Source organism: Lactuca sativa, chromosome 9 (genome assembly GCF_002870075.4).
Source record: "Lactuca sativa cultivar Salinas chromosome 9, Lsat_Salinas_v11, whole genome shotgun sequence".
Lineage (NCBI taxonomy): Eukaryota > Viridiplantae > Streptophyta > Magnoliopsida > Asterales > Asteraceae > Lactuca > Lactuca sativa.
In genome coordinates, this window is record NC_056631.2 from 140,753,797 (window position 1) to 140,769,658 (window position 15,862).

Below are 15,862 nucleotides of genomic sequence, written 5' to 3' on the forward strand. Positions count from 1 at the left end.
ACGACCATGGTTCGATGTTTGAGGTATTAGGGTAAGTTTTAGGCATGCCGAACACTACAGTCACTCCCAAGCACATGTTGGTCGTGTCTCGAATGAATATAGTTGGCCAGGCTATATTGATCCTAGACACGACTACATAACTGCTCAGGTTTAACCGCAGCGTACAACACCCATTTACTTATGTTTTGTTCTACTTGTAGTTACGGATTTCGACGGTTAGGTATACTTATATACTTTTTGAAAATACTTATATTTTAAAGTATACTTTTAGTTCAGAGCACTTAGGCCCCTTTAGTGTTTATAGTCTTATACCATGTAAGGTTTGGTATACTTAGTTAACTATAAACATGGGCTCTGATACCAATCTGTCACACCCCGAAACCCAGGGCGGAAATGTTCCGGGGTGGAGGTGACTTCATGTTGAGTATCAAAACCAATGTACATAGTAAGCGAAGTAAACAAACATTACATTACATATTAGAATTTACATTTGTTTGAAAACCAAGTGTTACAATTGTTATACATATGTATATAAAAACAAAAGTAAAGACGCATCTTCTACGCACTCCGTCTTCACCAGAAAAGATCACTGGGTACCTGTCTAATGTGGACCTGAGAATACAAGCAGTTTGAAAATTAGCATAAAGCTGGTGAGTTCATAAGTAGTTTTGTTTTCTGAAAATGTACAAGTTTCCTTTCGTTTTCTGAAAAAGTTACACACCCAAGAAAATCCCATATTTTCTTAATTGTAAAGTTTAGTCATCTGGTTTATTTCACGATTCTGGTTATGTACAACTGATATCCCAGGAAAATCCCATATTTTCCTAAAAGTTGGTTACCGAGCTGAGATGTAATGTAAAAGATGTATACTGAAAACCTAGTTATCCTCGTGAAATGTATTAGTTTTATCATATATATAAAACTAATAAGTGTAAAGTAAACTTGTTACTAACCCATTATTACTAATAAGTAAATCTCTGTTATCCAAATTGCGAGTTCCATAACCATACAATAGACTAGATATGGCAATAAGAAGTCCACATCACTTTATGACTTTCATCACCCTTGAACCTTTCGGTTCGGCTGTAGCTAGCAGCCAGGTGTGAGGTAGTCAGCCCCGTAAAGATCTATACACTCAAGTCACGCTCTCCCTCCAGGAGATTCTGGTTACGGGGGCGGTCCTCCACTCGCGTATCTCTGTGGAGTGTTTCCGAGGGCGTGTCTCCAATTTATAGGATTAACAAATTTACTAGTAATAATACAGAAACATACTGTTACAAACGATGATCCTCCACTCGCGTATCTCTATGGAGTGTTACCGAGGACAAAACAATGTACTAGATTTCATGCTCAAAGTTCAAAGGTTATGCTTTTAACTGTTATAATGTGGAAAACCATTTGTGAAAATATAAAATACAACATTTTATAATGTTTTTCACAAATAATACTATAATGTGTTCTGCAAGTTCAAACTGTTATCTGTCATGATTATCAATGTTAAAATCATATGTAATATGGAACACAACACATGTAAAACAAGTTTTGAGTACAAGTATTCCTTGTACTTTGCTTGTATTCCCCCTGAAAACAGTGAAAAATACATTGAAAAAGAGTAGGGGTATGAACTCACCTCTTAATGTAGGGTTCGAGTGTCAACGGATGCCTTGAACGCCAATGGCCCCTATTATTCATGTGATGACACATAAATGAGTTAGAACTAAGGTGTTTCATGACTAAACTTGATGGGAAAATATCCTTAGGGCTTGGAATTACTAGTAATAAGTGTCTTATGATCCAAACTTAATGATTTATGCAAGTTTAGGGCCAAATATGGGCATTAGAGTGGGTGTATGGTCTTAAAAATGAGTGTGCAGTTGGGGAGTGCGGCCAGGAGTGTGTGTGAGGCTGCACACAAGAGTGTGCGGCCGTACAGAGGGTGTGTGCGGCCGTACACTCCTCATTTGAGTCCATATGATGATTTTTGAAGTGTTTGCTCTTCATACTTGGGAGTTTTGAACGTGTGCTGCCCCCATATGAAGGTGTGCGGCCGTACACCTTCAAGGGACGATGAATATGATGAACATGATGAGTTTTAAGCTTGGGATTCAAGTGTTTACCACTATAATCAGCTTGAAGATGGAGTAGATCACGAATATGAAGCCTTCAAATTGTTCTTGGTTGATGATATAGAGAGAGAAATTAGAGAGATGGAAGAGAAACATCTAAATGAATGAATGAAGGGGTATCCATCCATATATTGAGTTGGGTGTGAGGTTGAGGGTGTTTGCGGTTGGGTGTGAGGTCGCACACACCTTACTTGGTGAGTTTGGCCCGATTTTGTGATGCTAAACACTCTCTAACCTTTCCTAAGACTCATATCTAGATTATACTAAGTCTAGAGCACCCATATGGAACCACAAGATTTAACAAAATATAATTAATTCAAGTTTTAGTGCTGATACGTGGATCAATTACATAGGTTAGAAGTTCCGGGTTGTCACATTATCCCCCCGTTAGAGAGAATTTCGTCCCGAAATTCAGAATTAAGATACAAATCATGGATTTAGAAAGAGATGTGGATACTTCTGTCTCATCAAGTCTTTGCGCTCCCATGTAAATTTCGGTCCCCGCTTGGCATTCCAGCGAACCTTCACTATTGGGATGCGACTTTGTTTCATACGTTTGATCTCTCGATCCATGATTTCGATTGGTTCTTCCACGAAGTTCAGGTTTTCGTTGATCTCGATTTCATCAAGAGGGATTACAAGGGTTTCATCGGATAAACACTTCTTTAGATTAGAGACGTGGAAAACAGGGTGGATGTTACTAAGCTCATGGGGTAATCGGAGTTTATAGGCTACCGGACCGATCCTGGCGAGGATCTCAAAGGGTCCAATGTACCTCGGATTAAGTTTCCCATGCTTTCCAAAGCATACCATGCCTTTCCAGGGCGAGACCTTCAACAGGACACGGTCTCCAACCTGGAACTCCAGAGGTTTCCGTCGGTTATCAGCGTAACTCTTTTGGCGATCTCGTGAAGATTTCAATCGTTCCTGGATTTGGATGATCTTTTCGGTGGTTTCGCGAATGATTTCAGGACTAGTGAGAGCACTGTCGGGGAATCGACTCTTGGCTAGCTGTGTATCCCCTACCTCAGCCCAGCACAGAGGGGATCTGCACTTGCGACCGTAGAGGGCTTCGAATAGGGCAGCCTTGATGTTGGTATGGTGACTGTTATTATACGAGAACTCGATCAAGGGTAGATGAGTGTCCCACAACTTTCCGAAATCAATGACACACGCTCTCAGCATGTCTTCCAGAGTTTGGATAGTTCTCTCACTCTGTCCATCTGTCTGAGGATGGTAAGTCGTGCTCATGTCTAGTTTAGTTCCAAGAGCCTTCTGGAGAGATTGCCAAAATCTCGATGTAAACCTGCTATCTCGATCGGAGATAATGGACGCAGTTACACCGTGCAATTGAATTACCTCCTGGATGTAGATTCGCGTAAGTCTTTCCATCTTGAATGATTCTTTGATCGGAATGAAGTGAGCGGATTTTGTCAAACGATCAACAATTACCCAAATGGTATCGTACCCACTCGGAGATTTGGGTAACTTGATGATGAAATCCATGGTAATCATCTCCCATTTCCACTCGGGTATTTCGGGCTGCTGGAGCAGACCTGAGGGTTTCTGGTACTCAACTTTTACCTTGGCGCAAGTCAAGCACTTTCCCACAAAAGTTGCGATATCGTCTTTCATGTTTGGCCACCAGTATTGTTTCTTGAGATCCAGGTACATCTTATCCGAACCTGGGTGAACAGAGTATCTAGTCTTGTGTGCTTCCTCCATGACAACATCCCTGAATCCTCTGAACTTTGGAATCCAGATTCGGTCCATGAAACAGTAGACTCCGTCAGGTTTAAGGGCTTCTAATTGGGCTTCTCGGATTTGCATGGATAATTGGGAATGGATAGTCATCGTCAGCGTCTTCGCCTTGCGACTCGAATTTTCCTTTCGGCTAAGGGCATCTGCCACTACATTTGCCTTGCCGGGATGGTAGCGAATCTCGCACTCACAGTCACTGAGTAGCTCTACCTATCGTCGTTGCCTCATGTTTAAATCTTTCTGATCGAAGATGTGTTGCGGGCTCTTATGGTCAGTGAAGATCGTACACTTGGTTCCATAAAGATAATGTCTCCAAATCTTCAGTGCAAAGACTACGGCTCCTAACTCTAGGTCATGAGTGGTATAGTTTACTTCGTGTGCCTTCAGCTGTCTCGAGGCATATGCAATCACTTTTCCCCTTTGCATAAGTACACAGCCTAATCCCTGGGTATCACAGTAAACCACGAAGTCCTCTGTTCCTTCGGGCAAGGACAGGACCGGTGCATTACACAAGGCTCCCTTTAACGTTTGGAATGCATTTTCTTGATTTTCACTCCAACAAAAGGGTACACCTTTCTGTGTCAGAGTGGTTAGAGGTTTGGCAATTTTGGAAAAATTTTGGATAAATCTCCGATAATAGCCGGCGAGACCCAAGAATTGACGAATTTCTGTGGGTGTCTTCGGTGCCGACCAATTCTCTATCGTTTTTATCTTGGATGGATCCACGTGAATAGCCTCTTCGTTTACCACGTGACCGAGGAAAGTTACCTTCCGAATCCAGAATTCACACTTGGAAAATTTAGCGTTCAGCTTTTCGAATCTAAGGGTTTCCAATACTGACTTCAAGTGTTGCTTGTGATCTTCTTCACTTTTGGAGTAGACAAGTATGTCGTCAATGAACACAATGACGAACTTGTCTAAGAAGGGATGATACACCTGGTTCATCAAGTCCATGAACACAGCCGGTGCATTGGTTAGACCGAAGGGCATCACTACGAACTCGTAGTGTCCATATCGAGTCCTGAAAGCTGTTTTGGAAACATCACTTTCATGAACTCGTAGCTGATGGTACCCTGACCTAAGTTCTATCTTTGAGAAGTAGCTAGCTCCCTGAAGTTGGTCGAAGAGGTCATCGATTCGAGGAAGAGGATATCGGTTTTTGACGGTTAACTTGTTCATTTCACGGTAGTCGATACACATCCGGAAGGATCCATATTTCTTCTTCACAAACAAAACCGGAGCTCCCCAGGGTGAGGAACTCGGTCTGATGAACCCTTTGCTGAGTAACTCGTTGAGTTGGCTGGATAACTCCTGCATTTCCGCTGGGGCTAAGCGATATGGAGACTTGGCTATGGGGGTAGCTCCAGGAATTAGGTCAATGCGAAACTCAACTTGACATTCGGGAGGAATTCCTGGAAGCTCTGCGGGAAAGACATCAGGAAAGTTACAGACTTCGGGGATGCTCGCGAGGTCTTTAACTTCCTGTTTCTCGTTAATGACATGGGCTAGGAATGCTTGGCACTCTTTTCGCAGAAGCTTTTGAGCTTTGATGCAGGAAATGATACGAAGATTGGAGCTCAGCTTATCTCCATAGATCATGAGAGTCTGACCAGAGGGAAGGTTGAGACGGATGGATTTTTCGTAACAAAGGATATCAGCATGATTGGGACTCAACCAATCCATGCCAATGATGACGTCAAAGCTCTTTATGGAAACTGGCATAAGATTAATGGAAAAAAGAATGGTCGTTCAGCGTAAGGGTACAACCTATGAAGATATCGCTAGCGTTTTCTTTCTCACCGTTAGCCATTTCGACGGTAAATGTTTCGGTTAATGGTTGGGGATTATGTTTAAGGTTATGCTTGAACGAATGACTAACAAAGCTTCTTTCGGCACCCGAATCGAAAAGAATACTAGCATAAGATTTATCAAGAAGGAACGTACCCGAGAAAACGGTGGGATCAGCGACTGCCTCCTCTCGTCCCATGGCTAGGACTCTCCCGGTATTATCAGTTGTCGCCTTCTAGGGGCAGTTTCTCTTGAAGTTCTAAACTTCTCCAGAATTATAGTAGGCTTGACCAACACCTACTCCAGAAGATTGATTGGCTGATTGGGCTGGTACTTTACAGAATCGGATTGTATGCCCCTTTTTACCATAGTTGGTGCATGAAAGTTCACGGCAGGGGCTAGGGTTATGGTGGTATTTACACTTGTCGCATTGGGGAAAGTTACCAGTATACCTACTAATAGGTGCTTGAGTTGTGGATCCCACAACAGAAGCAGCAACAACAGGGGTAGTAGTAGCATGAACTGCTACTGTCTGCTATTTCTTTGAGGACCCTTGAGAAGATTGGCCCTTCTTCTTCTTCCAAAACATCCTTTTCTCACCACTACTCTTGGTCGGTTCAGGGTTGGCGGTTGTTTCCTCAACATCATCACTGTGTTCGATCAAGGTTTGGGCTAGGTTTTTGGCGTTGTCATATGTATCCGGCCTCGCAGCTAAGACATTTCTATTTGTCGGTTGAGTCAGCCCCCAAGTAAATCTCTCTATCTTCTTATTCTCCGGGGTAACCAATCCCGGACAGAGTAGCGCCAGGTCATCAAATCTTGAAGTGTATGCGGCAACATCAGAACTCTTCATCTTCAGGTTCCAGAGCTCGTGCTCTAACTTTTGTATTTCGCCCCGAGGGCAGTACTCAGCTAGAAGGAGTTCTTTCATGGCTCCCCAACCCATAGCATTGGCTACAGGTAGAGTTAGGGATTTGACTCGGCCATTCCACCAAGTCAGGGCTTTATCGATAAAGGTACAAGCTGCGAACTTTACTTTGTCAGATTCTGAACAGGCACAAATCTCAAAGATAGATTTGATTTTATCGAACCATCGGGTGAGGGAAATGACACCTCCAGTGCCATCAAAGTACGTGGGTTTCGCGTTCATGAAATCTTTATAGGAACCCTCTTCTCGGTGTCCCTGGCTATCTTCTTGGTTTTGGGGCTGGGGACCACCTACTGAACCACCGGGGTTCATTTGAGACATGGCGGCTGCTACTGCGGCAGTAACAGCTGCCTGGAACATCACAGGGTCAAATTGAGGAGGAGGTGGTGGCGGAGGAGGATTGTTGTTCTTTGAGCTGGGTCTCTTTCTTGGTGGCATCTTGATCTATAAAGATCAGGAAAGAGAGGATGGTAAGTCCTCTGAATTGAATCAAGAGATATGACAGATATATATTCCGAATAAGCGATAAAGCAGGAAAGAGTTATCAAAGCAGACAAATTATCGCTAAATGAATGTTCAAGGAGCAACGCTTGAATGAGGATTTCTACAAAGGATTGGCTCGAGAAATACTCCCATAGTATTTCATGATTCGCTACGACCATGGTTCGATGTTTGAGGTATTAGGGTAAGTTTTAGGCATGCCGAACACTACAGTCACTCCCAAGCACATGTTGGTCGTGTCTCGAATGAATATAGTTGGCCAGGCTATATTGATCCTAGACACGACTACATAACTGCTCAGGTTTAACCGCAGCGTACAACACCCATTTACTTATGTTTTGTTCTACTTGTAGTTACGGATTTCGACGGTTAGGTATACTTATATACTTTTTGAAAATACTTATATTTTAAAGTATACTTTTAGTTCAGAGCACTTAGGCCCCTTTAGTGTTTATAGTCTTATACCATGTAAGGTTTGGTATACTTAGTTAACTATAAACATGGGCTCTGATACCAATCTGTCACACCCCGAAACCCAGGGCGGAAATGTTCCGGGGTGGAGGTGACTTCATGTTGAGTATCAAAACCAATGTACATAGTAAGCGAAGTAAACAAACATTACATTACATATTAGAATTTACATTTGTTTGAAAACCAAGTGTTACAATTGTTATACATATGTATATAAAAACAAAAGTAAAGACGCATCTTCTACGCACTCCGTCTTCACCAGAAAAGATCACTGGGTACCTGTCTAATGTGGACCTGAGAATACAAGCAGTTTGAAAATTAGCATAAAGCTGGTGAGTTCATAAGTAGTTTTGTTTTCTGAAAATGTACAAGTTTCCTTTCGTTTTCTGAAAAAGTTACACACCCAAGAAAATCCCATATTTTCTTAATTGTAAAGTTTAGTCATCTGGTTTATTTCACGATTCTGGTTATGTACAACTGATATCCCAGGAAAATCCCATATTTTCCTAAAAGTTGGTTACCGAGCTGAGATGTAATGTAAAAGATGTATACTGAAAACCTAGTTATCCTCGTGAAATGTATTAGTTTTATCATGTATATAAAACTAATAAGTGTAAAGTAAACTTGTTACTAACCCATTATTACTAATAAGTAAATCTCTGTTATCCAAATTGCGAGTTCCATAACCATACGATAGACTAGATATGGCAATAAGAAGTCCACATCACTTTATGAATTTCATCACCCTTGAACCTTTCGGTTCGGCTGTAGCTAGCAGCCAGGTGTGGGGTAGTCAGCCCTGTAAATATCTATGCACTCAAGTCACGCTCTCCCTCCAGGAGATTCTGGTTACGGGGGCGGTCCTCCACTCGCGTATCTCTGTGGAGTGTTTCCGAGGACGTGTCTCCAATTTATAGGATTAACAAATTTACTAGTAATAATACATAAACATACTGTTACAAACGATGATCCTCCACTCGCGTATCTCTATGGAGTGTTACCGAGGACAAAACAATGTACTAGATTTCATGCTCAAAGTTCAAAGGTTATGCATTTAACTGTTATAATGTGGAAAACCATTTGTGAAAATATAAAATACAACATTTTATAATGTTTTTCACAAATAATACTATAATGTGTTCTGCAAGTTCAAACTGTTATCTGTCATGATTATCAATGTTAAAATCATATGTAATATGGAACACAACACATGTAAAACAAGTTTTGAGTACAAGTATTCCTTGTCCTTTGCTTGTATTCCCCCCTGAAAACAGTGAAAAAAACATTAAAAAAGAGTAGGGGTATGAACTCACCTCTTAATGTAGGGTTCGAGTGTCAACGGATGCCCTGAACGCCAATGGCCCCTATTATTCATGTGATGACACATAAATGAGTTAGACCTAAGGTGTTTCATGACTAAACTTGATGGGAAAATATCCTTAGGGCTTGGAATTACTAATAATAAGTGTCTTATGATCCAAACTTAATGATTTATGCAAGTTTAGGGCCAAATATGGGCATTAGAGTGGGTGTATGGTCTTGAAAATGAGTGTGCGGTTGGGGAGTGCGGCCAGGAGTGTGTGTGAGGCTGCACACAAAAGTGTGCGGCCGTACAGAGGGTGTGTGCGGCCGTACACAGGAGTGTGCGGCCGTACACTCCTCATTTGAGTCCATATGATGATTTTTGAAGTGTTTTCTCTTCATACTTGGGAGTTTTGAATGTGTGCTGCCCCCATATGAAGGTGTGCGGTCGTACACCTTCAAGGGACGATGAATATGATGAACATGATGAGTTTTAAGCTTGGGATTCAAGTGTTTACCACTATAATCAGCTTAAAGATGGAGTAGATCACGAATATGAAGCCTTCAAAGTGTTCTTGGTTGATGATATAGAGAGAGAAAGTAGAGAGAGGGAAGAGAAACATCTAAATGAATGAATGAAGGGGTATCCATCCATATATTGAGTTGGATGTGAGGTTGAGGGTGTTTGCGGTTGGGTGTGTGGCCGCACACACCTTACTTGGTAAGTTTGGCCCGATTTTGTGATGCTAAACACTCTCCAACCCTTCCTAAGACTCATATCTAGATTATACTAAGTCTAGAGCACCCATATGGAACCACAAGATTTAACAAAAGATAATGAACTCAAGTTTTAGTGCTGATACGTGGATCAATTACATAGGTTAGAAGTTCCGGGTTGTCACAGCATCCGACACTTGACTTGGTGAAAACCCATTTGAAATAGGAAGATACATTGGAAAATAGTCTTTTAGGGCCGAAGTCCCTCTATAAGGACCAAACTCTTCTAGGACCGAAGCCCCTTAAGGAACCGCAGCCATTGGACCAGACAGGATCTGCTGAAGACCGAGGTTGATGAAGATCCGCAGCGCTGAACCGCACTCGGAGCTGGAGCACCGCACGTGACCCCACCTTCATTACCTCTTGACGAGCCGCCTAAAGTACCTGCTCGGACCGTAGTCCCTTCCCCTTCGGATTCACTTCAGCGACCAAGTCTTCCCTCCGGTTCTAAGGCTGCTAAGATCCGAAACCAGGCCCTCACTTTGGATTTCCCCATTTTTCAGCCGATTTTCAACCACGACTCCGTTTTAAGCCCGTTTTTAATTATTTTAACAAGGGATTTTCACCTAAACTTATATTTTCACATATAAGGTCCCATATATTCATAAATTCAGCATATTTTTAAGGAGATCATTATTTAAGAATAAAATCTATTAAGTAAGATCTTGTGGTGGAGTGTTGACTTTGCCATAGTGTTTGACACAAGCAACCACCCTCATGCCCACTCCATGACCAGCCATTGTCCTTCCACCATACCTGGTCATTCAAGAGTACTTTCCCCACCATTTGACCAACCAGACTCCTGGTCAAAGGCTGAAAACTCTTATCTCTCCTCACCTTTCTCTCATTTCTCTCATTTCCACCCAAAGAACAAACACATTTCTCTCTCACTTCTCCCTCCCTCAAATTCGAGATTCATGGGCTGATCATCAAGTTTTCTCTCATTTGTGATAAGTTATATTATCCTCCTTATGATTATTTCACTTCATTCTACCCAAATCATAGATTACTTACACAAATTCCATCATATTTGTGTTAGATCTTCGAACCTTCAAGGCATCTTCTAAGTGTTCTTGAGTTGAACACTACCTTTTCTTCAAAATCCATCCACTAAGAACACACAAGGTGAGTTCATACCCCTATAATTTCATGTTTTTCTTAAGTTTTAGGTGGTTGGGGGGAATACAAGTTAAAACATTAAGAACATAACTAAACTCATTTAACAGCCTTCATCAGAAACGTTTAACTCCATTCACGGACTTTTTTGGTCAACTTAAACATTTAATTTTCAAAAATTTATTAGGTTCACATAGTTCAGGTTCATACCTTTAAAATGACTACTTGCACATCTCGATACGATTTTTCTACAATTTATGTTGATTTTTACAAAACAGCCTATCATTTCATAAACGAATTCGGACCAGTCTGTCAATATGAACATTTTACCACAAGTTAAAGACTTCCAAAAATCATAATAAAACTTATGAATAAACTAGACCCATTTTATGAACTCTCAGAATTTACGGATTCAGTTTTCGACTTCGTATGATTTTTCTATGATTTTTCTAAAACAGTGCTGAAAGGTTAAAAACTAGTTAACAACTTACAACTTGCATAACACTTTGTAAAATGTTGAGCAAAGTGTATAACCATAAGTTCTAAATATTAAATGTATTATCTTGTTAGTTTAACATCATAAACTGAAATTTAGTCATTCATGATAAGGTTTACTCATTCATTTCGAACACATATAATAAACTTCAATAAGCATAGTTTATGGATTTTACTACATGAAAAAGGTTTTACTCTAAAAAAAAATGGGTTTTCATATCCTACGTGATAAATTATAATAGTAATAGTTTAAGGATTTCATATCACAAATTTATTCAGAAAAAGTGATTTTACTTCCTCCCCGAAAGAGGTTTTAATATCAAACTATGTGTAAACTAGTTAACTTAGGTTGTGAGGCAATTCTCTCCCCGTACGTTCGAGTACGGGATTCCAAATTCCTGTAAGTTATAACCAGAGTCTCTTGTAGGGAGAGCGTGATAATTGTATATAGATCTATATTGGGTTTGACATCCCACACCTTGCTGCTAGCTACAGTGGGACCGGTAGGTCTACGGGTGACAAGAGTCATAGTATCTTAACGTCTGAAAAACATTGTGCAGGTTATTTCTCATCATAGTATGGTTATAGCAACTCACACAGGTAGTTAACAATCTTTCAAGTTTACATGGAAACTTTTTCCTTGAAAAGGGGTTTACTTCTAAATCAAACGAGTTTATTTCGATTTAAACTTACTTGAATTACTTTAAGTATGGTAAAATACTTGTACACTTTCGGTCTTAGGATTAAAGATAACTCCTAACACATAAAGTTTATGGGATTTTTCTCAAGTCAAAAAGGGATTTATGCCGATTTAAAATCACTTTTATAACTTTAAGTATGGAAAATACTTGTCTACTTTCGGTCTTGGGATTTAGGACTACATAATTTTTATAAAGAAAATATTGGATTTTCTTTGGAACATATTTCTATTAACACTATATCTCGTCTAGAATTGTTAGACTTCAACGGTTCATTTAACTCAAATTATATGTAATTTATATATGCTGAGTGATCATAGAAGGAACCTATGGGTTCTTCTGGAGTTCATTATCGCATAACATGGGAGCATTCATTCCACACTTAACTAAGAAAATATTGGATTTTCTGGAAATCATACTCTATCGCTTTTACAAGGAAAACGGTTACTTCCTCAAACAAAACTCTTATGAACTCACCAACTTAATTGTTGACACTTTTCAAAACTACTTGTATTCTCAGGAAATCAGTGAAACAGGAAAACCAACAGCATTTTGAGGATGGGACGATAAATCGTCAAACAGTACATTTTGTCATCATAATGTAATTGATTTGAATCATGTAAACATATACTTTGGTGTAACTTTTTCAATTATATTTATGATGGTTATATTTACTTTGAGCACTATTATACTCGTTGTTATGATACTATACATGAAGTCCTCCACCCCCGGACGTTTCCGCCATCCTTGGTTTGGGGGTGTGACACAAATCAATTAGGGTCACGTCGATATCTTCATATAAAAGTTCTCAATGAACTGATCATATGAACTTGGAAGCGAGTGAAGAACCAAATCAATGGCTTGCTCACTTGGGAAAATGACACCCATTCCTCAAACTTGTATGATTTCTTTTCAGAATATGCATACACACAAAGTTTTCATTTTGTTGTCTACATGCCAATAGGGATTAAGTAGTCTCGTATCTTTCAACTTGAGGAAAACGTGACACTGGGAGAGTCACATAAGGAGGAGGTTTGAAGAGATATGACGTCTAGTTCCATCATTTCCTAAGGAAGGGATAACAATTTCACCTTGACTTGACATTGAAAGACCATCTCTAGAAGACTGAGGAAAACTATTTCCTTAAGAATGAGGAAGACCATTTCTATCTTCATAAGATAATTTAAAATAGTAGAAAAAGAGAATTCAAGTTTGTTGATTTTAATCCTTAATTATTAATCTATAATTTAAATTATGGCTAGGATCCATATTTTCAATTCGAACTTTGAAGAGGGATGTCGTAATCAAATTCAAATATATTTTAGGTAGGTAAGGCTTTTACCAATTACAATCTTATGAAATTCCTAGATCTTTTGAGATTCAATGATTCTTATCAATAACATGTTTAATCTTAGATTATGGTCTCACTTTTGTGACTGGGATGCCTAAGATCACAAACGAGATGTGAATAACCATGCAAACTCACTTGGTAACCTCGATGCCATTTATCATCTCACATTGATGTGTCGGTTAACCACACACGCTCCATCAACAACGATAATTCTCGAGATTCCTATCATATCTCTTTATAGTTCCTATTAATGTGTCGGTTAACCACACACGCTCCACTAACGACATATAAAGAATGATGTGTGTTTTCATGGATTAGCATACTTTTCCTTTTTCCTAAAGTAACGAAGAGTGATTTTAAAAATAGGTTAGTTAGTTTATACTATTTTACTTATTAATGAGATTATGTCCTATCAAATATGTTCATATAACGACCCTCCACTACACACAAGAGCGGTGGGTGAGAGTGGACACCCATTCAACGACCATTTTATAGGCCGCTTCAATATACCCTCTTTATAGCATGGTTTCGTGAATGAGGCGTACTAGAGATTTGACTGGCTTTTTTATACATATAATATATTAAATCTTTAATTGTATATATATATATATATATATATATATATATATATATATATATATATATATATATATATATAAGGTGTATTTTAAAAACTTTTCAAAATACAAGGTTCAAATATTAATTATCTAAATTGATTCTTTTAATTAATTAATATTAAACCAGTTATAATTTATCTTTATCTTTTAATTAACCAATTAATTAAATTAATTAAATCATTTATGGATTAAATAATTATTTACCAATAACCAATTAAAAAATAATTCAAGTTTAATCCTAATCCTGACCCTTCTAATTTTAGGCTAGGGTATATCATATTTTAATTGTTCAAATTTTAAGGCTTTTAAAATAACAAATAAGGAAACAAAGTAAACCATAAAAAGTATCCTTAAATTTTCAAAATTAGCAAGGGGGCTAGGGTTTAAAACCCTTGCAAATTTCAAAAATACCAGGGTGGAGGCTAGGGTTTCAAAAATCCTATGGAGATTTTGACGTTTCTCCTTAGGATTAAATAATTATATAAGCCGTAATTTTAATATATTCAACTTTGTGCAAGATCAATGAGAACAATGGCTTTGACACCACTAATGGGTTTTATATGTTACAAAACAAATTTTTGGGCGAAAAAACATAAAGCCTATGTTCACATGCACCCTAAAGGATCTATGTTCTCACTATGAATTGCAAATAACTATTGAATATCAAGAACCCTAAAAATACATTGCTATTTTGCAAAAATCACTAAAGGGTTATTAGAAAATACATACCTTATGTTTATTGTAGTTAATAAACAATGATTCCTTATTGTTCTAGCTTTAGAAATCAAGCACCAAAAGTCTCATGCCTCTAATAGCTCACACTCAAACCCTAGCAAATTAGAAGCTAAAGATGAGAGAGGAGGAGGAAGAGAATTTTCGAAATTCTCTTTGGAATGAGGTGAATTTTGAAATTCATAACCCAATGGGTTTATATAGGTGATAGGGAGGCTAAGGATAAGGCCGATTTCCTTAGATAAGCCCTTATCCATTTTCTTGTTCCCTAAGTCATTCCAAGCTTCCTTAGAGCCAAAGAATACCTCTAGAAACCCTATAATCATCTAGAATTTCATCCCCCTCCTAGGGAGGTTCTAGAATTGGTCAATACTCAACTTTTGAACATTATCACCTTTAGTCATTCCACTTTTAATTAACCCAATGAATCCCAAAATTAATTTCAATTAATTCATAATTAAAGAATACTATTTATAATTAATATATTATTATTCTCATGATATATTAATAAATCATCTATTATGATTTCTAATTAATTTATTAACCATATAATAAATTAATAAACCAGTATTTCTCTAAAAAAAACATTCCAGTCAATTACTAGGTTTGAGGGCAACCCAAAAAGACTTTGCTAATAATTTAAGATTATACTAATTTAGTTATTGGCTTAGACACCTAATCCAACACATATATGGGTCTTGATCATGGGGAGTGTTATGAATTGATGTAGTCAAATGTTGTTCTTTAAACAGGCAATTATAAAAGCTATAATCAGGTATAATATAAACCATGCAAGAGGCATATGCTATCAAAATGAATTGTGTTCCTCTTATTCGTTCAGAGTTAGACATCTAACGTCTGATGTAAAGTTGAACACTTATATAAGATTGAATGTGATCTATATCTCATGTTCAACATGATGTATGTAGCAAAGGGGTGGTTGATAAACTCACCTTATACACCAATTGTAGCCTTGGGCTTCTGAGGAATTGGACATGGATAGAATGGCACAAAATCGTATGTTGATGGGGGCAATGAAATGTTGGTAGACGTTCACCACTATCTATATCAATCTAATATGAGTTTTTCACAAGTGGGATATTGAAATATCTAATATGCTTAATAGTCATATTAGCATGATATTACTGAGTAACATATGATCCTAAGAGTCACACTAACAACAACTTGATACAATTGAT

General features: G+C 38.5%; 1 pseudogene; it reads right to left on the minus strand.

The window, feature by feature from the left end:
* Window positions 1-2,573: 2,573 nt before the first annotated feature.
* On the minus strand, window positions 2,574-5,345 carry LOC128129124 (uncharacterized; annotated as a pseudogene).
* Between the last annotated feature and the right edge of the window lie 10,517 nt (window positions 5,346-15,862).